Source organism: Eubalaena glacialis, chromosome 3 (genome assembly GCF_028564815.1).
Source record: "Eubalaena glacialis isolate mEubGla1 chromosome 3, mEubGla1.1.hap2.+ XY, whole genome shotgun sequence".
In the NCBI taxonomy this organism is placed as follows: domain Eukaryota; kingdom Metazoa; phylum Chordata; class Mammalia; order Artiodactyla; family Balaenidae; genus Eubalaena; species Eubalaena glacialis.
This window is the reverse complement of record NC_083718.1, coordinates 148,368,128-148,394,639: the sequence shown is the minus strand read 5'-3', so window position 1 is coordinate 148,394,639 and position 26,512 is coordinate 148,368,128.

The window sequence follows — 26,512 nt, the reverse complement described above, 5'->3', positions numbered from 1 at the left end:
TAGGGAGAACTCAGAATATGAAACGGGTCTACCTTTCCTGATAGCACTGTTCCTAGTTATTTTATTTTATTTTATTTTTATTTTTGGCCGCAGCGCACGACCTGTGGGATCTTAGTTCCCTGACCAGGGATTGAACCTGCACCCTTGGCAATGAACGTGTGGCATCCTAACCACTGGACCGCCAGGACATTCCCTATTTTATTTTATTTTATTTTTTCCTAGTTAATTATTATATTAATCTGTCCCTGTTCCCATCAGGTTTCTGTCTCCTTGTTGATGCTGACTGATACAGAGGGCAATACGGTATAAAGAGTAAAAGCATGAATTCCGGAGCCAGCAAGCCCCAGTTCACCCTTTTATAAATGGAAATATTAATAACCAGAGCTTTGTAAGTTATACAGGTCTGTGGGCTTGTGAGGGCTGGTCTCTGAGTGGATGGTTTCTGAGTAAACTATGGAGAAATCCTGAGGCACATTTGCCTTATCAAGTGTCTCTGAGCTGTCAAGACCTCCAGAGTGAAGTAAGATTTAGGGAAGAAGGGTCCCATGAATCCTGCTTCTCTGGCAAGATCTTGCAGCAAGCCACCCTCTAGGATGGTCCCTATGGGCCCTTCCAGGGGTCCCCCAGGCCGGGGTGGCAGGAATAGGACTGAGGCCGTGCAGGCAGACGGGGGTGTAAAACCAAGCATGTGGCCCACCTTCTGGTTCTACAGGGATTAAGTCACTAATCGACAGTGCACCCTGGGAGGAATTCAGGACAAAGAACAGGCTGAGGCTGTCTGTGCTTTGGAAAAACTGGCCCCTTAGGTAGTTAAATATATCTTAGGAAAAAATTTTATGAGCCCAGATTCTTGCACCTTCCCACACATAGAAAGCACTAAAATGATTAGCTAAGATACCTATTCCTCGTGACTAGCAGGAACTCTTCTCTGAGATGTACGCTTGACTGCATGTACTCCCTAGCCAAGATCATACACATACTGGCCATTCCCCTGACCTCTTTGGAGCAGTCCCCTCAGAGCTACTGAGAGGCTGTTTCCCGGGCTATAGTACTCAGTAAGGACTGAATAAAACTCAACTCATAGCTCCTACGTTGTGCATTTCTCTTTCAGTCGACAGGGATCACCCACCACACAACTGCACTTAGCTTTCCCTAGCAGCCCTCCAAGGAAGACACATCCCACAGGATCTGAGCCTACTGAAAAGCAAGAAGCCCGGCTTCATTTTTGTCCAGGTGCCACCCTGGCTGGTCTGGTGGCCTCTCATCCACCCCCTGTGGCCCGGATCCCATTTACAGCTTCACCTTCACGTTACAGGTGTTAACTGTAATCAGGCTTCTGCTCTGAGCTGGATGGGGAGCGGAAGACTGACTGATTACCCCTAACTGGTACTGTATATTTGAATGGCAGGAAGTCCTGGATAAGGGACCTGGAGACTCACATGGTCTCTGGGTCTTCAAGTCCTAAGAGCATCATTAGAAGCCCTAGGAGGTAAGAGCCACCAGGGCCCGGAGCTCTGTAAGAGGCCATGCTCTGTGTGGATTGTGAGGGGCTTGCCCTTGGCTGGTTTCCGAGTAAATTGTAGGTCTGTCCTGAAGTGGGAAACCAAGGCCTGAAGAGAGCAGTGACTTACTCGTGGCCTCACAGTGAGTCAGTCAGCACCTGAGTTGAGACTTCGATCCAGGGCTCCTGATTCCCTGCCAGGGCTCTTTGCACATTCCCACAGTGCATCCCCTTTTCTCCTCAGCATTGTATTGTCCTCATCTGTAAAATGGGTTTATTCCCAAGGTTGCCTCTCAGATGTGTGTGAGATTCAGCCTGGCTGTCGGAGATGCTGCCAAGCTCCCCTCACAGCATCGTCCAGGAGACTGGCTCAGAACCCAGACAGAAACCAGGTTCCTTCTCTTACTCTGGCTTGTGTGTGACCAGAGGCCTGCCTTTAACCACCTAGTTCTCTGAGTTTCCAAATGCAATGGGAAATGGGATTTCTGGTCTTATGGAATTTAGAGAGCTATGGAGTGATTGGGGCCAGAAGAACCCAGGGAACGTTTCCAGGTTTGTGGGACAGACGATCTGGTGAGTTAGCTCCTTTGCTATGGGGCAGTGTGACCCTGAACAAGGTACCAGGGGCCAGTTACTTAAATCCCAGTTTACGGTTCTGTGAAATGGAGGTGTGGAGTGTTTTCTCGACTGGGTTAAAAGGATCAAACAAGATAATGGATTTGTAAATGTTTTATGAAATAGACATCGTTCTGTGGGGTTATTGATGAGAAAAGTTGCTGTGGGCAAAGAGTAAATAACCCTAATTTTAAGGTTATTTTGCATACTTTATTTTGCACCTCCCAGGTTCTAGGTATTTTATTAGACATACTGTATTTTTTTCTCACTAAACCTTAGAGCAATCCTGTGACTCAAGGTGATTAAGAGCTTCTGTACATTAGCTCTTAAGTCTTTAAAACATTGTTATTCTTATTATACAGATGGGAAAACTGAGGCTCAGAGAGACTAAGTGGTCTGCCCAAGGCCCATGAGGACGTGGCTGAGCTGGGATTGAAAGCCAAGTCCTTCTGACTCCAAGCTGACACTCTTTCCATCAGTCTGCATCCCTCATGAGAATCTCGCTCAGGGGTCAGATTCCACCCTTCTGTGTGTGAAGGTAAATTCCCTGATAGCAGCTCTAGAGCAGACATTTTAGTTCTGACCACTGAACACTACAGAGCCCATGAAATGCTGAATCCAATTCATTTCAGTTCAGCCAGCCATCTCTTCTTCCTTGAAGCGTTTTCTAGTTGAGCATATTGGACAAGGGCTGGGCTCGTGTGGTGTAGATGACCAGGCTGCATTCCAGTGGGAGGTTGAGTCCAATACGCATCCCTTGGCCTCACTGGGATGGTTTTACAGTGTTGAGGCTCTCAGCTGTCCTTGCATGTCTAGGTGTTAAAGGAGAGAACTGAAACATAGGTTCCAGGCTGGGGGCTGAGTTGGAGCCAAATGGGGAAGCCTGGGGCCAGTCAAGCACTGGGTTTCCAGAAGTTCAAGGGAAAGACAAGCACAGTGTAGAAACATGGAGCTGGGAGGAAGCTGGTGTTGGGCCCTTCATTCACAGCTCTTCTGTACACTCTGCCAGCTGCACACTTCCTGGGCACCTCTATCTGCTGGCCATGCTAAGCCCTTGACGTAAGCTTGTGGAGCTTAGAAGATCTACCCTCCCTAAGTCTGTACACGCCTCCATCCTCAGAGCACTTATCACACTAGCCTGAAACCATCTCTCCAGGGACAGAGGTTGTGTCTCCTCCTTGGGTACCTGCAGCCGCAGCAGGGTTCTGGGAACACAACACCAAGGGCCCTCTGTGAAGTTTTGTTACCAAACACGTGAATACAGCAAGACAAGGGAGACCGAGAGAGGTCGTGTGATTGGCTCTGGAGAGTGGCAGAGCCAGAGCTGCTCCCAGGGCAGCTTGCTGAATCCACACTGTGATCCTACGGAGTCGCGGAGTTTGTTAGGAGCCCTTTGTAACAGTGCCCCGGTGGGCATGGCTTTCACGTGGTGGGTGTGAGTCAGACTCCAACACTGGACAGAGCCGTGCTGCCGGAAGGCCTCCTCTCCTCTCCCAAGAAGCGGATGGTTGTGTGGGTGACCAGACAGCACCCTCCTCCTGAAACGTTCGTCATCCTTTATCCCCAGGGACCGAAGTCTTGGCCATCCTTCGGGGACCTCATGAGATGCTGCCTCTTCCTCATGGTCTTCCTTGATAGTTATAAGAGGGCGGGCTTTTGAACGCAGGTCTGTATGAGCTCACTTTCTGCCCCACATCTTCCGGGCTGTGTGTGCTCAGGCAACTTTCTCTCTGGGCCTCACTTTTCTAGTTGGTGGTAAAGCAGGTAGAATAATACAGTGACAGCCACAGATGTGTGACGATCCCCAACTGCCACCCTTCCAGGGTCTGCCTCAGCCTTTGACCCAAGGCCAGTGACTGAGCTCTTAGGGCTCCGATGGCCTGGTCCTTTGTGCCCAGTGTGAGAGTCCTCCAGTGGGCCATCTTTGCTGCCAAGGACCCTGTGGTGTCGGGAGTCAGTTGTCAGTTCCGTGCTGCTGTTGGGGTCACTTCCTGCCAATCCTGCTTCCTCCCTGCCTTCTGTTTCCAGCTGTCAGATCCCTAGTTGTCCATTGGGCTTTCCCCTTCCAAGCCTGCCTCCTCGCCCTTGGAACTTTTATAGACATTACCCCCAATATACCACTTGTATCCCTAACGAGTCTCAGCGTCTGCTTCCCAGAGGAACTAACAGACACACATACCTACATAGTAAGGGTACAGGATATGGTAGACATAATTGTAAGAGCTTTCACAACTGTTATTATTATTATTATTTCTCCTGATTATGAAAAACCTTCAGCCTGTCTGGTCCGGGGAACCCAGAGTGACAAGTACACAGGATGTTAGTCCTCAGTCTGACCAGCAATTTTCAGAAGAAACAAATCCTCTGCACGGCTGGCTGTGTACTGCAGATCACAGCCCTGGGGGGCTGAATCTCAAAGATCTTTGTTTTACAAATGCTGGTATCCATCTCAATTGCTCTGTTCACAAAGGGTACAGGCACACACTTGGAGTACGAAAGACAGCTCAGGTTTTGTGAGGAAACAAACGAATTTTAAAAAGAAGAACATTTCATACTTGACATGCTCAGCGCTTCCTCCCTTACACCCGGCTGGAGGGTGTCTTGGACAATTCATTATACTTGTTAGGACTCGAAGACAATCAAACACAAGCTGTGCTTCTCTGAGATTTAAGACCCTTCAGGATATTTTGCAAACTGGTTATATTGCCACCTTTGGTGTTTTCACATTTATTGTCCCCCAGGGCCATAAAAATGTCCTACATTTTATAGAGTGTACAGATTCAGAGACCCCCTCTGACCCCCCGTCCAATCCACCAGAATTGGAAAGTTCTTGCTTTGTAACTGAAATGCTACTTTGCTATTAAGTTGTCTGGCCTGGGCACCAGCGTGTTAACAAGAGGGACCCCTGATTGCCGCCCACAACCCAGTGACGTTTACTGAGAGACCTTGACATTGGGGAGCCTACTAGCTCCTAAGACAACCCATTTTGTTCCTTTGTATGTGTTATTCCCATCTGGCCATCTGACCTGATTTGCCTGGCATTGTCCTTATTTATGTCTATTGATCCAGTGTAAATATTAATAGCACCCTCTTTCCCTCTTAGATGTGGAGTAGAGTCTTTAAGAAAACATAGGCACGCATATCCACCCAGCCCTCCACCATCTACATATAAAACGGTGAAGGTTTGTAGTCATGAACCAGATACAAATTTATAGGAATGAGACTGCTTTCATTTATTTGTAAATATTTATTGCATGTTTCTGTAATGCTGGTGTAGAGAGCCCTCCAGTGAGTCTCATAAAAAGCCAAATGAGCTGCCATCTTGAATTTGGTGGAGTACAATCTTGCTTGGAGTCAAGGGTATGGCATAAATAACTACTTAGGGCTCTATCTGTATCTGTGAATGCTTGAAATAGACCAGTGGGTGCTGACAAATGGCCAAAGAAGTCATTGGCTCTTGAGGTTAAATGAAGATGAGGGTATTAACAAAAATGATAATAATAGCTAACGCATGATATTTTGCTATGAGCTAGGCATTGCTCTAAGTATTTTATATTTACATGTGTTAACTGATTTAATCTTTACAATAACCTTACAAAGTAGATACTATTATTATTCCCATTTTACAGATAAAGAAATCAAGGCACAAAGAGGTTCCATAGCTTCTCAAAGCCATAAGATTTTTAATATTGGAGTATAAAGACTTACTTTGTATCCTATTGTTTTGAAAGGAAGATGCTGCAGGGGTACAGGGTCTGCAGCCCTTGGGCTTTTCCTCTCGTTGCTAACATGGCCATCCTAGCTCCCTTTAATCAGAGTGCACATATAACTTATCATCCAAACTAGGACATTTTTGGGACTGAAAAGGAGCATTATTAAAAGTTACGCTGGGACAATAGGCATAAATGGAATGACAGTGTGGGACAAACCAGGTCTTATGACCACCATACACTTGAAATCTGGCTTGAACTCTAGCTTAAATCTACTCTAAGAACAAAAAATTAAAAGAAGGAGCTTTACATGTCATCTGGGAATAACACAAACATGTGAAACCATGTATGCTGAGAGAAGACAGGTGACTCCTGGGTTGGAGACAAAGAACTTTATTAGTCATGGCACAGCAAGCAGCACACGCTTCATGTTTGTGCTGATTTCCTCTTGTCCCTCAAGTCCCATTGGGGTGGTGCAGAGTGGCCCAGACGGGTGTTGCCCAGAGTGAGTTTGCTTCAGGGCTGAGGAATCTTGAGTTTAGGGAGACAAATCTTTCATAATGGCTGCATGCAAATCCACTTGACCTTTGCCCTGGGGGGAGACATTGTCTTTATTCTGTGGGATGGCAAACAAATCTGCCCTCTGCTTCTGAGGGACACACTATCTCTAGCTTCCAAGACTGTTTGCTCTACAAACGTCTTTGAAAAGATAGTTGGTGCCTCTGCTTACAAGATACGCAGAAACATCAGGGACTCATGGAGAACTGCTCCCAACAACAGTGAGTGCCAAGCCTCAGAAGTCTCTGTGGTGCCTTGGCTGGGATTTCTGTACCCAGTGAGGAATGGGCAGACGACTTCTAGGCTTCCTACCAAATCAGGGATTCCATGAGATTCTGGTTCTCTTCCTCTGGTTTTCGAAAAGACTGAGGTCAAGACAGGGAAAATGATGAGAATAAATGACAGAGAAGTGCACAATTATTCTTCTTCCATTTGTTTCTTTTCTCTCTCTTTGGGCAAAGGATTGGAACATTAATACTCTGCATGGCTCATGGATGGATGTTTTCTGTCAGAAGATTCCACAGAAAATTGATATGAGGAGGGTAGACACTTATTAGAATTATTATTCATAAATATAGTAAATATACTTTTCTTACTCTCAAAATAATTTACCATGATGATTCTAAAATGTTTGAAAAATCAAGACACAGAGTAAAATAATCACCCTAATGTTACCTCATGGCAACCACTGGTAAAATTTTGGTTTATATTCTTTCCAGGGTGTGTGAGTATGTTTACATACATATAACCATAGTTGTTATTGTAAACATACAAATTTCAAACTCCTTTTTTTTTCATTGCTATGGATACTGTAGGCTGTTTTCATAAACATAATTTTCAAAAATTGGATAATATTACTTTGAATGCAGAACTTTATTTACTGTTCTGCTGTTTGATCTTAAGCCTAATGTGTAAGATCACTGGGCCTGGGATGAGTCTTATATCTCCACCACTTCTAGCTTTACAACCTTAGATTAGCTAATTACCTCTCGGAGTCTCAGTCTCCTCAACTGTAAAATGGGGACAATCATAGCCTTTTCATAGAGTTGATAGTGAAAACTAATGAGATGGAAATCATATTTATGAGTACTTTAGCACAATGCTTGATATGTTACCTAAATGCTAAGTATTTAACACTTGCTTATTATTATTATTACTGCAGGCAGATCTTCTCCATTATAAACCATGGTTCAGTGAACATCGTGTGGGCTTTTCCAAGACTGAGGATGATTTCTTCAGAACAGATTCCCAGAAGCACAATGACTGGGTTAGACATTTATGACTCTAGATTCATGTTTGGAAGGTGACCATTCAATAACTGATCCCAGGTGGAGTGTGAGATCTGTGGTCAGTATCAAGGCAGGATAATCCCATGAATGAATGTTTTAATGCCATATAGGGCCCTGTGGATGCATCTACAGCAGAATTAGCCATCATGCCCCTTGACTCTGAATCACCCTGAGCAGTGCGGAATGATGGACTTGTACTCTTTAGGCAGGGGCACACAGCTGGGACCTCAATGGCCAAATGGTCAAATTGTGTTTCCAAATGTGTCGTGTTTTGTTGACACAGTGTGTAAAAGTGGAATTTGAATGTCTTTCTTTGGCCACAGGCTCTCCCTTTCTCCATGGGCTCTCCCTCTCTCTGTTTTCTTCTGTGATATGGCTTCATACTGTGGGGCTGTCCACGAGCCCCTGTGACCTGCAGGGCAAGAACTGTGCCTTGTTGCCTGTGGTATCCCAGTGTCCATCCTGGAGCCTGGCATAGCAGAGAGCTTCTAAATATGACCTTGCCAAAGAATCTGGGAGAAAGTGGCCAAACTACATACACACACACACACACACACACACACACACACACACGCACATACAGTTCTCCTGCCTCCCTCTATGGACTGTGGCCAGGCATTTTTTTCCTCTTCAAATCTCAGTTTTCTCATCTGTAAAGTAAAGGAATTTAACTAGATGTCCTCAAATATTTCCTCTGGTTGTAGACGTCTATGTGCCTGTTACATAATTATAATGATAAATTCCTACTTTGTGCCAGGAGCTAAGAAACCTTCCTTCCTCTTCCTTCAAGGAGTTTACTACCAAGTTAGGAAATGTATTATTGCTAATTATTTTATGTGCATAAATGCCAAAATAATTGGCACTGGGCTTTATGTGATTAAATCTCCAAAGAACAGAGAGGATGTGTAGTAGGAGTGATTCATTTATACGCTAAGCATTGACAAAGCACAAACGGTCTATGAGCCAGGTTCTGACCCAGGTGTTAGGTTGACACAAAGTCAAAGAAATTGGCTATGGGGCACTAGCCGGAACTAAAAACCAGCAGGATGATCTTGGGAAAATTATTTAATCCCCTTTAGTTTCACTTGCATATATGTAAAACTGGGATTAAATAAAGCGTTATGGGTAGAATTTGGTGATTTAGTCAGTTTGAAAAATACTGGATGAATTGAAGGTGAGAAACCAGTACAAGTTGCCATTATTACAAATTTGTTTGCCTATTGATTTTCCATGCTTAGCATTAAGAGGTGCAGGGCAGGGCCTTTGGCACTCTAGTCTTTGGTCTGGTGGTCTCTCTGAGTCCAGCGTGATTCTTCCAATCCATGCAGTAGTCCTAGTGAGCTCCCCAAATCTCATCTGACCATGTCATTTCCTGCTAAAATCCCACAGGACACGTAATTGGACTATAGGAGAAGGGCCAGGGGCTTCAGTTTGATCTATAATGTTTTATATTTTCAGCTAGGTAGTAGATTCATAAATATTATTTATACCAGTTATACTTTGTGTCTGCCTAAAATATATTTTTTTAATTAAAAATGCATGAGGAGGGAGTACCAAGGCCACCGTGCTCCTTGATTGTGTCCTGATATCCTGCAAGCTGTCTAGAAGGGGACACAACATCCTCCAGGGTGGCAGGAACAGGAGGGCCCTGAATCAATTCTTCAGGTTATTTGAGACTTTAAGAACATACAATTTTCCAGAAAGAAATCAAAACTGTGTTCATGAATTGGGGTCTTTCTTTTCCATACGGCGTTTGATGGTTTTCCAAGGGAGAAAGAAAACAAGTGGAAAAAAGTGGGAAAATTCCCCAAACGCATGCAGTCACAGCAAAGGAGAAAATGGTTCTCATTGCCCAACTTCTGCCTGAAATGCAGCGGAAGGTCCTGATTGTCTCCCAGGCCCCAGGGTCCGTTCTAATTTATTGAGGGAAGGACCCAGGAGATAAATCTCGATGTCCTCCTCTAAGCAACCTAAAATTAACTAAAATTAACTAAACTAAACTACTAAAATTAACTAAACTACCAGCTCATGAATGGAGGCGATTTTCCCAGGGTTGCGAGCCCCCTCCCTCCTCCCACACCCAGGATCACCCAAGTCACTGCCACTCTAAGAGGCTGAGTGGCACATCTTGAATGCAGCATTCAGAAAGGCCTTCCTGGTTGGGGTAGGAAGCCTGTTTTATGCCCTGTTAATTACTGCAACAATTTATAAAATTCACGACAAACAGAAAGCCCTTACAGAGATTGTATTTCAAATGGTATTTACCTGTAACAGAATCCCCTCTGTTTGTAATTCCTGGATTTATGAGCTGTTGCACAACAAAATGGAAGCACCCCTCGTCCCCCTGCTGGGCACTGGCTACGGGACCTCAGATAGGCCATGGAGACAGAAACCTACTCAGGCTTGGACTGAGACACTGCCATCCCAGACCCACCTCCAGTCCATGGCACTTCTCAGTTTCATGGCCCGTGAACTTGGGGGAGTGAAGGTTGGACCTCATCAGGTAAGTTTTCTTGCAGAGAATCTTGGTGTCTCAGAGTTGGAAGCGCCTCAGGCATGAGCTAGTCCAACTGTGTATCCATCATAGGAGTCCTCCTACAACTTCTCTCTCTCTGTTTGCATACTCCAGTGACAGGGAGCTCCTTACCTGACACAGCAGCACAGACTATTGCCTTTGGTCTCTAGTCTTGTCTCTTTTTTATCCTCCCCAACCTTCCCCTTGGCCATAAGAGTGATTTTCCTAAAACTCATATCTGATCTTGTGCTCTTGCTTAAAATCCCTCCATGTCTTCCCTTTGCTTTCGAGATAAGTCCCAACTCTGTAACAAAGCCTGCAAGTTCCTGCCTGGGGTGGGGCCTGTCCTCTCATCTATCTTCATCTGCAGTGGCCCCGTTCCTCCTTCTCTCAGCAAAGCCAAGTGACTTTCAGTTATTCCCTTGCATTAAAAGCCCACAGCAAGGGCTTCCCTGGTGGCGCAGTGGTTAAGAATACACCTGCCAATGCAGGGACACGGGTTTGAGGCCTGGTCCGGGAAGATCCCACATGCCGCAGAGCAACTAAGCCAGTGCGCCACAACTACTGAGCCTGTGCTCTAGAGCCCGTGAGCCACAACTACCGAAGCCTGCATGCCACAACTACTGAAGCCCGCGTGCCTAGATCCTGTGCTCCACAACAAGAGAAGCCACCGCAATGAGAAGCCTGCGCACCACAACAAAGAGTAGCCCCCGCTTGCCACAACTAGAGAAAGCCTGCATGCAGCAACGAAGATCCAACACAGCCAAAAAAAAAAAAAGCCCATAGCAAGACCTATAAAACTAAAAGGCCAAGGACTTAACTTTGGGGCAGCAGGTGAGAGTGTGTTTGTGGAGCTGGGAGATGGTGCTTTCTCCAGCATCCAGCGTGGGGATGAGGCCATCGGAGACCTACAGAGGGAAAAGACGATGCTGGCAGCTCCAGAGAAGAAAGGGAAGTAGGACCGTGGCAAGAAAGGGCAGAATTAGAGGCGAGTCAGAGACCTTAGAGTAGGAGAAAGGCCTGCAGTTCTCTCTCTGTGGTGACTCTGAGCCCTGTGATGTGTGCAGTGTGGAAAGGAGCCGTCCCCTCTCCCCTGCCCCGGCCTTGAGGCCGAGGAGAGGGACCTCCAGCTCAGCTCTACTCTCCTTTTCTCTGCACGGCAGGGCTGGCTTTCAGTGAGTTTCCAGCCTCAGGGAAGACTATCCATCTATGCAAAGGTGCTAACTTTATGAGTCTTGGACACAGAGTTGCTTTCGTTTTCTCCTCGGTGTCAGAATATGTGTCCTCTGTGAGATCCGTGGGAGAGGTTCAGCTTTGCATCGTCTGATGCCGAGGACTGTTTATAGAGCAGTTACAACCTGGGGAGACTGTGTACTTGGACTTTCCAAAGTGCCGGTTTTAATGCTCATGTGTTAATTTCTTTTAAGGCAAGAATTGTTTTGCGTAGAGATCTAAAGAAAAGAGCATGAACTTCAGTCCATCACATTTCAGCTGTTCTACTTACTGGATGTGTGGCCACAAGCAAAATACTTCCTCTCTCTTCGTCTTGGCTGTAGTTTCTGAAAGAAAATGAGGTCGTTGCTTGGAAGGGCTTTTGGAGATATTCAAGCTTTAGGAAGCAGAGACTTGATTCTGTCATTTCCTCATCTAGAAGATGGAGTTCATACTAATACCTACCTCTCAGAGTTGCTCTGCGTAAGAGTGAAAATAATCTGTGTTGTTATACATATTATAAGGATGAGGCTTCTGCATTTTCCATCAAACCACATTGTAAGGAGAAACTGGGAAGAAAAGTTCTAATCTATTTAAGTTGAGGTGTGGGAAAGGGAGACTTTGGATGTTTTTGGCTGTAAGTTAAGAAGACCTGACTCAAATGACAAGAAATGACAAAAAAAGTTGTCATTTCATATTTTGGGACGTTAGAACTATGGGCGGTTCTGGGCTTAGTGGGTTGAATTGTTTGATGACATTGTCAAAGACCCCGAGCTGAGTCTCAGTGGTCCCAATAGCATACTCTCCTGTTTCATTGTCTTCTCCCCTAAACACAGAGCCACCAGATACCTGATCAGAAAGTGTATGAGAGCAAGGAAAGGACGGGCACTGGCTATGGGGAGATATCCCGCAGTGTCTGCCCCAGAAAGGAACCCATATGTACCACACGCCCAGCAGGAGGGTGGGTTGACTCAAGGTCATTACTATTTCAGAAGTAGTTCAGCCTTTGCGTAGATACTTCCTGCCTTTGTATAGGCAACATTGTGTACAGGGAGAAATATGGCATCTTTAGACCCAACTTACCTTGGGCTCAAATTTGGCTCCACCTAGACCAGATATGAGAGCTTGGGCAGATATTTGATGGCTCTGTGGTTTAGTCAGTCAAGGGAATGCAAAGCAAAACCATAATGAGATACCCCTAAATACCCACCCACAAGAATGACTAAAATTAAAGACACTTTAATTTTAGGATTTGGAAAAGCTAAAACACTCATACATTGCTGGTGAGAATATAAATTGATATATACCCTATGACTGATCCAGCATTCTGTTTTGGGTTATTTTTCTAACAGAAACAAGTGGTTATGTCCATCAAAAGACATCTATAAGAATGTTCATAGCAGCATTATTCATAATAGTGCAGACTGGAATCCACCCTAATGTCCATCAACAGAAGAATGGAGAAATACATTAAAGAATGAGGGACATGGTCATGTGCTGCCCAGATTCCCCTTCAAAGCAGGACTTGTTGCCCCAGCTTTTGGGAGTGTTGCTGGCAGAGAACCTTCAGGCTGTCAGCCCCTTCCAGCATTGCCCCGATTGCCAAAAGTCGCCTTTCCCAAGGCTGCCCTTCCTGGGGCAGCCAACACACACATCCACATATCCATACAGCTAAGACCATTTTAGCTTCAGGGCTCCCTGTGGGGTTGGCTCAGACAGTGCTTGGGTCTGCACAGAGCTCTGGACTTCTCCCTATTGCTGGTCCTGCTCCCCGTCCCTCAGTTCCACAGCTGTCATCCCAAGGGCACTTCCTAGTGACTATACTGCATGCTAATCTCTGTCTCAGAGTTGGTGTCACAGAGATCGAACCTGCAATGTATGGTGAATTAATACAATAGAATACAGTACAGCAATAAAAAGAACAAACTATAACACAGGCAACATGTGAATGTCGGATGGGAGAAGCCAGGTATGAAAGGGTATACACTATAGAATTCCATTTGAATAAAAGTGAAAAACAGCAAAATAAATTCATGGTGAAAGAGGTCCGAATAATGGTGACCCTTGGTATTAGGTACCCTTGCGTGGTACTGGAAATAGTCTATATCTTGATTCAGAAGGTGGTTATACATAGATACACATTTATACATATATATGTATATATATGTTTGTATTTAACATTAATTGAACTGTACACTTTGTGTACTTTACTGCATTGTTTTACTTCAGTAAAAATAATAAAAGAAAAATAAAATAAAAGAATAAAAAAGACTGTAATGAAATTGTCTATACCTCCTGCTAGTCTGCAGCTCCCTGAGGGCAGAGACTCTGCCTGGCCCAGAGTGGGTATTCAGTTAACATTTTTTGACAGTATCAAAATTGTAGACCAATATCTTCCTGGTTTACCATTGATTTGTTGGGTGGGCTTGGGAAAGTCTCTCTGCTCTGTGGACCTCATTTTACAAGGAAGGAGACCAAGGCAAATAGCAAACTCTAATTCACAGGCATGCTGTGTAAATCCGATGAGCTACCTGATGCAAAGACGCTTTGTAAACTGTAAACTTCTGCATAAGAGTTAGTACCAAGCTTCTGAAGTTGGACTGACAGAGGTAAAAAATAATCTCCACAGCTATTCTGGGTGATCTTGGGGACATTACTCAGCACCTTTGTGCCTTAGTTGTTTTTTTTTTAGTCTAAGTAAAATGGGGTAAAAAAATGTACCTACCTTGCTGGGTGATTGGGATAACTGAGATACTCTGAGTCACTTAGACTAGCAGCTGACACTCAGTAAGTTCTCAAAGGCTAGCAGTGTTATAAAGAATTTTCCCTTCGGTAGCCTCTTTCTGGTAAAGCATTCCTTTCCTTCCCTTTCGCCACTCGGCTTTCTTTTCTTTATCTCTTCTCTGGAGCTCACTAGCATCCTGGGATCCAATCATTTATGGCCTTAAAGAAATGAGTTTCCTCAAAGGGCAACTGGCCTCCTACAAAGGAGACTATCCCACTAGGCAGCCCCACACTTCTGAAGTCAGGAAGTCTGAGTGTCATTTTTTCCACCAGAGGAGGAAAAGACATGTTAATGGGCTCCTTGTGAAATAATCTGGGCTTCTTGACCATGGCAGCCTGGGAAGGGGGGGCTGCACATGGTGAGGGGCTGGAATGGGGCTTGCCTGTGAAAACTTCTCTAGCACTGTTGAGGGCTGGAGGGCAGAACATGATCCCAGAGCAGGCTCTTTCTCCCTACAGGCTAGGCTGGGACAAGGGGCCAAAGATGGAGTCAGATTCTGACTAACAGCAAAACAGCAGGGGTGATGTGGGCAGAGGAGAACTAGACAGAAGCTGGATCCCCAGCTCTCTCGATCACTAGCTATGTGACCTCAGCTTGTCACTGATCTCTGGATTTCAGTAAAACAAGAGATGGGACTAGAGACTCTGTAAGGGCTCATCTAAATCTGAATTTTGGGATTCTAAGAACTGGGGCTTGGTCAGTAGACTCAGATGAACTGAAATTTAAAAATCCATGTCTATCATTTTGGCAGTCCTGTTTTCTTGGGCAAATGGTTATCACTCTTTGTCCCTTTGGGTTTTATCTGTGCCTGGTGGGTAATAGAGGTTTGCAGTAAGTACTAGTCCCTGTGATGGTTAATTTTATGTGGCAACGTGATTGGGCCACAGGATGCCAAGATATTGAATATTTAGTGAAACATTATGCTGTCTGTGAGGGTGAGATTTTGGATGAGATTAACATTTAAATTGGTGGATTTAGTAAAGCAGCTTGCCCTCCCTAACGAGAGGGGGCTCATCCAATCAGTTGAAGGCCTGAGTAAAACAAAAAGCCTGAGTAAGAGAGAACTCCTCCTGCCTGACAGCCTTTGAGTTGGGACGTTGTTTTTTTCGTGCCTTTAGGCTCAGGACTGAAATATCACCTCTACCGGGGTCTTGAGCCTGCATGTTTGGACTGAATCCAGACCCTGAGCTCTCCTGGGTCTCAGGTCTTTAGACTCAGACTAGAACTACACCATTAGCTCTCCTGGGCCTCCAGCTGGCCAACTGCAGACCTTGGGACTTGTTAGCCTTCATAACGTGTGAACCAATTCCTTAAAATAAATCACACACCCACAGCCGTATCCACAGCCACAAACACACACACATCCTGTTGGTTCTCTTTCTCTAGAGAACCCTGACTAATACGGTTTCCTTCCCATCTGCCTTGTCAGTTTTTCAGGAAAATCTTCATATTTTTCTTTCATACATCTTTTAGTTGTTACTATCCACTCCCAAATAAGACAGTGGCTATTTGCAGAGAGCAAAAAGTCACAGCAATAGAATGCATTCCATGTGTCTTATGTTGTGTCTACTTTTATTATTTCAAGTGTTTTTATACGTTATTTAATCCTAGGGACACGACGACCCAGGGAGATAAATAAAGCAGAAACTGTTCCCTTCCTTTTTACTTTAGCAGTGTTAAGGTATACTTGACATACAATAATCTACACCTATTTAAGCGTACAATTTTGATGAATTTTGAGATATGCACCTACATGTGAATCTAAAGAACACACATCACAGTCGATATAAGGAACATACCCTTCCCCCCCAAAGTTTCCTCATGCTTCAGTGTACTCCATTCCCATCCCCCACCCCATCCCATGCCCAAATGATCACTGTTGATCTGTTTCCATTTTTATAATCACTGAGAAAACTGAAGACCAGAAGGTGATATGTCCTGCCTATGTCAGGGTTAATATCCAGTCTCCTGACACTTGGGCCAGTATTCATTCTAGAAGACTATCATCAATCATCCTCAGAAGAAAAGGAGAGGGAACCATTTACTGAGCACCCACCACATGCTAAGTCCTAGAGTAGGTGCTTTATATTGTGGCTATGTAAATACAGTAGCCTGAGTACTCCTTTGGCTTTAGTGACCTTCTCTCTGATGAGTGTTCTCCATCCCTGAGTTCTCACTAAGCTCACATATCCAAGCATGAGCTTGGGTATGTCTCTCCCCTGGAGGTTTAGTAAGCATCTCAAACTGAACTCACCTAAACATAGCTTTATTTACAACCTACCTGCCCCTAGTTCCCCATATGTTGTCTCTGATTCTTCTACTCAAGGGCACAAGTCAGAAATTTTGAGTCAACGTTGATTCCCCCCTTCCCTTCATCTGGGACCACTGCCACCACTTGGTCAAGCCACCATCATGTCCAGCTTGCTGTCCCTGCTTTCATTCTTGCCCTGCCCTCTACAATTCTTTCTCCAAGCATCAGCCAGTGATCTTCTTAAAACAAATCAGATCATGACACTCCCCTTCCTAAAACTCCCCAATGGCTTCCCAACACATTTGGAATAATTGTACCTTTGCACTCAGCCTCTTGAAGTCCTACCGGATCTGTCGCTTTTGTGAACTGGTATTGCACTGCCCACGCTGACCCCTGGACAAGCACACGAGCTCCAGCTGTTCTGACCTTCCTTTTAATGATTGACCATCTCAAGCTTATCACTGTCTTAACTTCTCTGCCTAGAACATCATGCTGTCCTCAGCTAAACATGGATAATTTCTATTCTTTCCTAAGGTATCAGCCAAGGAAAAGAAATGGTAGTTTTCACCATCTGAAATTTTCTTGTTGTTTGTTTGATAACCAGTCCATTGCTTGCCTTTCTTCTTGAGAATGAGAGTAGGAACCTTGTCTGTTTTACTTACTGATGTATCCCCAACACCTAGAAAAATAGCTCGCATATTCTAAATGCTTAATACCTATTTGTTGAATAAATGATCAAAGAATAGGCATCTTAATCATAGTAATTGTTACCCATCTTTATAGTTAAATATTCCTCCATTGCTATGTAAAAATTTAATAACTCTTCCTAATTCTTTCCACCCCTCAATGTTTTACTTGGCCCTGTGCTCTCCACAGTGATGAAACCTTTAAACGTTTTAACTTCTTTATTTTCCTAGTCCCTCATGAAACCTCTCCCCCTATACCGCCAACCCCTACCTCTTGAGTTTTGCTGAGTAAATTCAGCACTTTCATTCTATTATCCCATATTTTCTTACAATATGCCTCTTCTGTTTCAATAATCCTCACTTCACTCATATTGCAATTCCCAGTCAAGCATTCATCATTTTTTTTCAGATTTAACTATAAGTTACTCTAAGATTCATTGCTCACTACTCTTTCTTATACTTGTCATCCTCTCCATCTTGAGACTTTTGTTTTAATTTAATTTTCATTTGGTTAGGGTTAGAATCCTTCTCAAGTGATTTTCTTAGCTAGGGACATGATTTTTTTTTTTTTTTTTTAGGCACATAACTCTTTGACTTCTTTAATGTTTGAAAATTTCTTTCAATAACAATAGAAACAAGAGGGATACTATATTTGTAGTATTTCATGCTGTTCCCGGGTGAAGCAGGTATGACAGAGAATAGTCAAGGGCCTTGTCTTCATAGAGCTTACATTTTTTCTCTGGCCTTTGTGCCGGTGGAATAGACTAGTTTATGTTGCAGGAATTAACACCCTTGCCCCCATCCCCCAACCTCAAAGGCTTAAAAAAAACCGGTCTCCTTTCTGCTCACGCAAAGTTTGCTGCTGGTCCCAGGGAACTTGCTAGGGAGCTTGTCTACCATGTGAAGGCTCTGTGTTTTGAGTCTATATAAATAGAAGCTGCCCAGATTCCAGCAGCAAGGGAGAGAGTGCTGGAAAGTCTCATACCACCATTAAATGCTTCTGCCCAGAAGGACACACTCATTTTCATTGGCTGAAGAATGTCACCATGCCAAACTGCAAATGAAACAGAGTCATGCCAAGCCCTCTATGTGCCTGGAAGGCAGAGAACTGGAAATACTTGTGAGCACCATCAGTATCTAACTCAGCCTCCACTTAAAATTGATGTTTTGGCAGAATATAGAATTGAAGTGCAATTTTTTTCCTCTCAATGATCTAAAAATTATGATTCACTGTCTTCTATTACCAGTGAGGCATATAGAAAGTCAGATTTTTATTTTTGTGTATTTACCTTTCTATCTATCTATGTATCTATGTATCTATGTATCTATCTATCTATCCATCTATATATTTATCTACCATTCATCTATCTACCTACCAATCTACCTGTATATCTGTGCTAGTTGAGGTCTGCTAAGATGACACAAAGATAGGATTAGATAAATAAGAGATTTATTGGGACAGGAGGAGGTGAAAGCCAGAAGAAAATTTGACCACAGTGGAGGTCTGAAACCTGTGAAAGCAGACTGGTAAAGAAGAAAGGTTAAGTAAGGCAGGAGTTTCCTCTGATAGCAGCACAGCTCTAAGAAAGGTTTGGCCAGGCCTCTCAGGAGTCTTTAAACCAAAGTTGTCCCTGGGAGGCGTCTCGCATCTCTCAGGCATGGGTCTGCCCTAGGACCCCTGCATGCTTAGTCACTGGCTGGGAGCTGTCTGCAGGAAGCATGGCCTCGGCGTGAACTTGGTGGTAGTTTCAGAGGGGCTGCAGATGGGGCCATCAGTTAATTAGGTTCCCTGCAGTTGGAGATCTGAGAGGCACATCTTCATGGCTGCCACAAGAAGCTTATAAATATTTTTTCTTCTTTTTCTGGAGTTCAGTACTTTTGCCAGGGTATGTCTAGGTGCATGTCACTTAAGATTACTCCTGCTCAAGACAACTTCCATATGAAGTTTCCTATCTTTCCTCCTCTCAGTGAAATTTTCTTTAATTCTATCTCCCATTATTAATTCTCCCTCCCTTTCTTGCTCCCCTTTGGACCTCCATTCTTACATAATATATCTCCTGCTTATGTCTTTCATGTCTCTTACCTTCTCACTTATGGTCTTCAATTTATGTAGTTTTTGCTCTGTATTGTGGATTGCTTCTTATATTTAATTTTCCAAAATGTTATATTTTTAAAAACTTAACACTTAGTTTTAAATTTTTTCTATTGAATTTTAAAATTTAGAAATCATGTGTCTAGTACTAAAGGGTATTTTTGTACTTTCACAATATCTCGTTAAGAATCCTAACTATACCTTGCCTCCTTAAAAACCACCTGTTGGGAATGGTCTCCCTCCTTCACTGGCTTTTGATCCCTTTAATAATATCTGGTCTGTAAATGCTTGTTTTGGAAGGTATGCACACAAAGCATGCGGGGGGGGGGGTCTTTTGGGTCAAGGGGGGTTGATAGGCAGTGGAAGATAGGGAGAAGTTTCTTTTCCAGTAGGTTGTTGATGACAAGTTTATTAAGATGGGGTAAGGAAGGGTGGCCTCTTTGATCTAATGTCCCAGTGGAAATGGGGTGTCCTCATCCCCATACTCCCCTCTGACACAGCCACCTCTGAGAATAGGTGACCTCCCCTAGAGCTACATAGAAGTAGTTAGAGGAATGGTACCTCTCCCTGATCCTAGAGGATTCATCAGGCTTTCTTCCTATGACCTCATAATTGAAGTCTTCACTGCAGATTATTCTAGGAAGACAGGCCTCTTTTCAGGTGGGGTTTTGGGTACCTTCCCTTGGTATTACAATAAATGAATACCTCATCCTAAGTCTTTTTTCCTAGTATTTGAGGTGTCAGCCATATCTGGCTTCTCCTCTAGGCTACTACAACCAGCCAAGTTTATTTTCGTGATTGATTTATCCCAGGGAGTTGGAACAGTGAAAGGATCCTGAGCACATACTCAGGTCATTATTCTGTGGAATCCCCCAAGAATTTTCCCTCAAATCTTCCCTCCCATCTTCTTATCTTCCCAAGCCTCTCTTCTTTATTTATATTGGCATGTCAACCTGTTCCCCCCAAAGAAGTCTTACAAAAGCGGGAACAATAGTTTGAATTTGTCACTATTACCATACTTTTACTTTCCTACAGGTCAGATATCCTATCTGGTGTTGACAATTTTCTGTTGTAAGTCTAGGGTCAGCATTCGAGGGCTAGCTAAGGGAGTTGGTACCAAGTCTGTCATCATTGGAGTAGCCCCTGAACAAAGATGGGCAGGTAGGCATAGTGGGAGAATGTATCTCTGGTGAGGGGAGTGGGTTGGGACATGTCGTAGTTGTTTGTGATAGTAGTAGTCTCATCATGAGAGGATACCTTTGAAATGCCTTTGTTGTTTAAGTTTCTTTCCTGATGACTGGCAGTGTTGCCAGTGTTTCCAACCAAGAGGTATAGAAGGCAAGAATCGTGTGCCAAGCTCTGTGAAAGTTATTTTATATATGTTGACTCATTCACTCCTACCACACCTCTGTGTTGTTATCCTGATTTTACAAATGGGCAAGTGGGACTCAAAGAGCAGAGGTAAATGAGATGGCAGAATTGGTACGTGAATATGGTCAGGGTGATCCCAATGTCCATATGCATGCTCTATGCCACTAATCCATGCTGTGTTCGATTTTGAGTTGACTTTTGAAAGGTGAACCAAGATTTCAAGAGCAAAGAAGGAAAGGGAGGGTGATCGGTTTGAGGCACCAGACCACAAACATGCAGGAGTCAGGTGTAAATGGGAAATGGGAAAGGGTCCCATGTGATTGGATTGTAAACTACAGGAGGGTTGTTATGGGAGAGGTGAGATTTGAAAGAGAGGTTAATGCCAGATGGTGAAGGATCCCATCACTTCCAAGCTGGGAGAGATTAGGCAAATTGCTTCACCTCTCTGAGCCTTAGTCTTCTGATCTGGAAATGCCTTTCCTGATTGCATCTGTGTGTGTGTGTGTGTGTGTGTGTGTGTGTTCATACACTCCCGTGTGTGTATGCTTATGAAGCACCTAGTAAGTGCTTAATGAAAGTTAATCCTCCCTTGCTTTTCAGGCCTTGGCAGCTGGCTGGAGGGGGCTGGAGGAGGGGGTTAGGGTTGGGAGGAGTGGAGGGCTGGCAATGCTTAGCACCTCTGGAGGCCCTAGGTTTCTTCCAATCCCAACAACCTCTTCACATTTGAGAAATCAGCCTCAGGCCCATTTGGTGTTAATTACAGCAACCCAGGCTTCTCTGTGTGAAGGAAACAGGCCCTCATTTCTCCCATTAAAGTAAAATATGACCCATTTTTATGCCTGCGTATTTTGTTGCCGAGATTACGAGAATCATCCTTTCTGTTTATACGGAATGGAGAAATGTTACACCAGGAGGGCGGCCGGGGGCCCTGAGTCTGGGGAATAGAAAGCAGATGTTGTCCTCACTGTGATTTTCCCTTCTACCCTCAGCTTCCCTCTCCTCCTCTCTGCCTCTTCTCCCACTCAGAAGCATAATCCTCATTTCAGATCAACATGAGGTAAGGGACTATAGGAGAATAAGCTCACATTTATGGAGCTCTTTACCAGGTGCCAAGTTCTATAAACAAGTTTCCCCTTTAATTCTCCCCAGAAGCTTCAGGGGTGGTTGGTATTAATCTTTTTTCAGTCCCAGTTCCCTCAAACCAGAAATGCCCAAAGTCTTCCCAGTGCCCCGTGATGTGGGGAAAAACAAATCCTGCTGATGCAGATGCAATTACAGACCTTGTGCACAGCCTTTCAGGTCCACAGAGCTTTCACACACATCTCCTGGTAGAGCTCATCACAGGTAAAGGTGACTGGGGGTTGGAAGGTTCAGGGATTCGTACAAGGTCAAGATAACTAGTGAGCAATGGGGACTCAGAAAGATTTTAGGCAGAGAATCGACAATGTGAGTTGTATGATTTTGAAGGAAAGCTCTGGTAACAGTCTGGGGAATGGCTGGGAGGGAAGTGAGAATCCTTGTGGTCCATATGATTTCCATCACAGGTATTCAACAATACTATTGAAGCAGGGCAGCAGCAAAAGACAATATGTAAGTGAATGAGCATGAATGATAAAACTTTATTTACAAAAACAAAAGGTGGCCGCCATCTTGCTCTATGGGAATGTACTCTTGTTGGGCATATTATTTACTACTGATTAGACCGAGGCTCTGTGAAATTCTTTGTTGATTTGTGGATTTTTGTCTGCCAGAGATAAAATAATTTCTGTCTGATAGAAAAAATAATTCCGAAGGTTCTGCTTTCATTGTCCTGAAGGACATTAATTAGTTTTGTATCTAACAAGAAATCTTATTCCAATATTCTCTCTGCAGCACTTATGTAATATCAATACTCAGCTCTTCAAATATTCTCCAAACCAGCTTTACTATCAGGTTCCCTCATTATGAGTTAAATAAATCTTGAACACATGTTAACTTTATGTTAGTATGACAGTCATTTTTAATATTTTTAAAAATTAATTAATTAATTAATTATTTTTGGCTGCATTGGGTCTTCATTGTTGCACACGGGCTTTCTCTACTTGTGGCTAGCGGGGCCTACTCTTCATTGTGGTGTGCAGGTTTCTCATTGCAGTGGCTTCTCTTGTTGCAGAACACAGGCTCTAGGCGCACGGGCTTCAGTAGTTGTGGTACGCGGGCTCAGTAGCTGTGGCGCACGGGCTTAGTTGCTCCACGGCACGTGGGACCTTCCTGGACCAGGGCTCAAACCTGTGTCTCCTGAATTGGCAGGTGGATTCTTAACCACTGCGTTACCAGGGAAGCCTGAATATCATTTTTATTTTAACTTTCTGAAAATTTTACTGCACTTTAACAGAGGAGAGATTCAGGATAAGGCTGTAGTCCAGAAAAGTACAGAGAATACAGAGATGTTAGGGATTTTTAAGAGGTATCATTGGTAGGACTTGATGACTGATGATACGAAAGAGTGAAAAAGAGGAGAGAGAATGAGTGGTTCCCAAGGCTAGCTTGATGTGGCAACATTAATGGCAGTGCCCTTCACAGAGCTGGGAATACCATTGCTGGCTAGTCTCAGGAGCCTTGGAAAGTTACATGGTTGGCAATGCATCTGGGAGGCGATGGGCAAATGGCAAAGAACCAGGCCAACCTCTAAGGCTCTTCATCCTCACTGTCTTGTTGGAAATTCAAATACTAATCTGGATAGGTTAGTATTTGGCAACCTAACGTGAGCATTCAAATAGATCATTTCCTGGAGTTTTGAGGTGCCTTTGGGTATTGCAGGAGTAGTTTTTAAGGAAGTACCTTGAGCACTGCTTATGGGGAGAGGGCTCAGAAAGAGGAAAGCACTGGCATCGGTGTCCCTTTCCAAGTGGGGCTGTGTGGTTGGAGGATGCAAAGCCCCAGCAGAGGGCTCAGCCCTGTGCTCTGTGCTTGGTGAAGACAGATGTCCTAGCCCTCATGAGGCTTACATTGGAATCGGGAAAGATATTACACTGTATTATAACTGCCTTTTCCTCATTTCTGGGCATTTATCTTCTAGATGTACTGCACACCTGCAACACAGAAGATATACAATCTGCATTTTCATCAGTGGGGACTGATTAAGTAAATTCCATACAATAGAATGCTAGGCTACGGTGGGAAAGAATAAGGAAGTGCTGTACATACTGATAAGAAATGATCTCCAAGGCGGGGCATGACGTGGCTAGAGCCAGGTGAGAAATGAGTATGGAGTGTGTTACTTTTCATGTTAGAAAGGGGGGAAAGTAAGAATACATATTTTTGTTTGCCTGAAGTAACTCTAGAAGGATGCCCAAGGAACAAATGAACGTGATGACTTGTTGAGGTGAGGGAATGTGGGTGGATGGGGTGGGGCTAGAAGCCAGGTTTTCACCATTTTATACCATTTTATGTTGTTTTGAACTTTGAATTTAGAAAAATTACCTATTATCTGTGAAGTGAAATGATACGGGAAGTGTAGGCTACCTGTAGGAGGAGCATATAACTCAGTGTGAGGTAACAGGGAAGGCCCCCTGGAGGAGGTGACATTTAATCTGATCAGTTGGAGTTGGTTGGCAGTGGGGAGGGGAGGAATGCTTCAGGCAAAGGGAACAGCGCGGGTGAAGAGCTTAAGGGGAGAGAGTGTGGGGAATCAAGGAACCTAAATCTGTTATGGCTGAATGGAAACTTGAAGGCTTGACATTAATGTAGGTGGAGAGGGCTGACATTTATCAAGGGCGAACTTTAGGTTTACCCACAACAACACGTGCCATGGGCTTCCTACGCACCAGGCAACTTACCTAACCCACCACCTGCATCCTCTCATCCAGTCCTCACATGCTCATCCCTACTTTCCAGGTGAGAAACAGAAGCTCTGAAATTTCAGTAGCTTTCCTTGGGTCATGCAACCACTGAGTGGTGGATGGTAATCCGGACCGCCTGCCCCTCTGTTTTGTCATCTGTTAAATGAGGACATTGACCTCATAGATGAGACGAAAGGCATAGGAAGCACATGGCTCAGAGACTGACACATTACAGAGATGCCCCTAATCTCACCTACTGCTAATTGGTCCCCCCCTCCACCGCCCCAAGTCCAGGCAGATCACTCTAACCACTGAAAGGGCTGAATCGGAGAGAAAATAGAACTCAAAATAGGCAGGTGAAATTCTTTACTAAGAGAGTAAAAACAATTATTCTAAAGAAAGGAGCCGGGGAGCCTTACTAAACCCAGATCGCCTAAGTATAAGATTCTCAACCCCCTCTCTTTTCGCAGCCTGGGGAAGGTCATTTAATAGCAGTGACACTGAGCAGAGTTGCCACGAGCACTGGCGTCCTGCCAAGCACCCTGCAGGCTTCATCCCCACGTGGTCTCAGCTGCTCCTTGCTGCAGCTGGCCCAGGTGTGAGTGGTTATCCCCATTTGATAGACAAGGAAGCAGAGGCTGAAGGTTAGTTAGCTTGCCCAAGGTCATGCAGGTATAAGCATTAGACCAGGCTTGAACCCTGGTCTCTGATGGATGACAGTTTTTTGTATTCTAACATAAAACCAGGTAATTAGGGCACAGTATGAAGAGAGCTAGGATTCAACCTAAGTCTTTGGTTCAGTAAGCCTGCAGAGGAGGGTCCTGGAACCTTCTAGAAGGATGATGAGGTGTCCTTTAATTGGAGTCCTGAAGAATAAGAAGGAGCTGTCCAGGTGGAGAGGAGATGGAAGGTGCTCCAGGTAGAAGGACCAGCATGGACAAGAGTTGGGAGGGACGGAGGTCTGTGGCTCATGCAGAACGTAAGGGGTCTAGGATGGCAGCAGGAGAGAGTGTGAGGGAGAGGGCAGGCAGACTGTTAGCAACTAGACCTGACTTCACATACGAAACAAACTTTATCTTTTCCCTGGGCAAGTCCACTGTCTCCCTCTAATCTAAAAATAAGAAGAGAGAGGCCACTGAAAAGTGTTTTCCCATTTGAACCAGGTTTGCCGTTGAAAGGGCCCAGCTGGCAGGTGGCTCAGGGAGGATCATGTATCCCATCTGGACGGCCTCCAAAGAGGGGTCTTCTGAGGAGGCTGAGTGTGGCCCGCCCCTTCTTGCCTGTGAAATCACCCGCCCCATCCGCTCTCTCATTGGTTCCTTGTCCGGTCGCTGCCCCCACGCCTCGTCAATTACCCTGGGCTCTAGGAGGAAGGCCCACCACACTGCTGCAGGGACCCCTGGTGGCCGGTGCAGACAACGCAGAGCTGGACTCCACCTGCTCTGATGATCGGGGGACAGATAAGGGCCATTAACACCTTTCTTAATTACAGAACCCCAAAGCAGCCTGTTAGTCCCCGACAGGCAGAGCTGAGAAGAAACGCGGAGATCCGGGCTTCATCCCATCTTATTTATTTTATTTAAATGAGTTAACATACGAGAGCCCTCGGAAGAGTGCTGAGCACATAGCAGGTGCAGGGCGAGTCCTGGCTATTGTTGTTATTAGTGCTGTCATATTTATAGGCAGAGAGGGGACTTGCCCAGTTACATGGCCAGTGACAGGCTGAACTGGGCTGGGTCCAGGCCAGGGCTCTTTCCAAGGCATCTTGCTGCCCTGGGGAGGGCTCTGAGGGCTTTCTTTCTATCCAGTGACTGACGTTTTGAGCTCTGATTTAGGATCAGTTCTAAGACACAATAGAAAGCTTGTTATTGGGTTTCCCTGGTGATGCAGTGGTTAAGAATCCGCCTGCCAATGCAGGGGACACGGGTTCGAGCCCTGGTCTGGGAAGATCCCACATGCCGCGGAGCAACTAAGCCCGTGCGCCACGACTACCGAGCCTGCACTCTAGAGCCTGCGAGCCACAACTACTGAGCTCTCGTGCCACAGCTATTGAAGCCTGTGCGCCTAGAGCCTGTGCTCCACAACAAGAGAAGCCACCTCAACAAG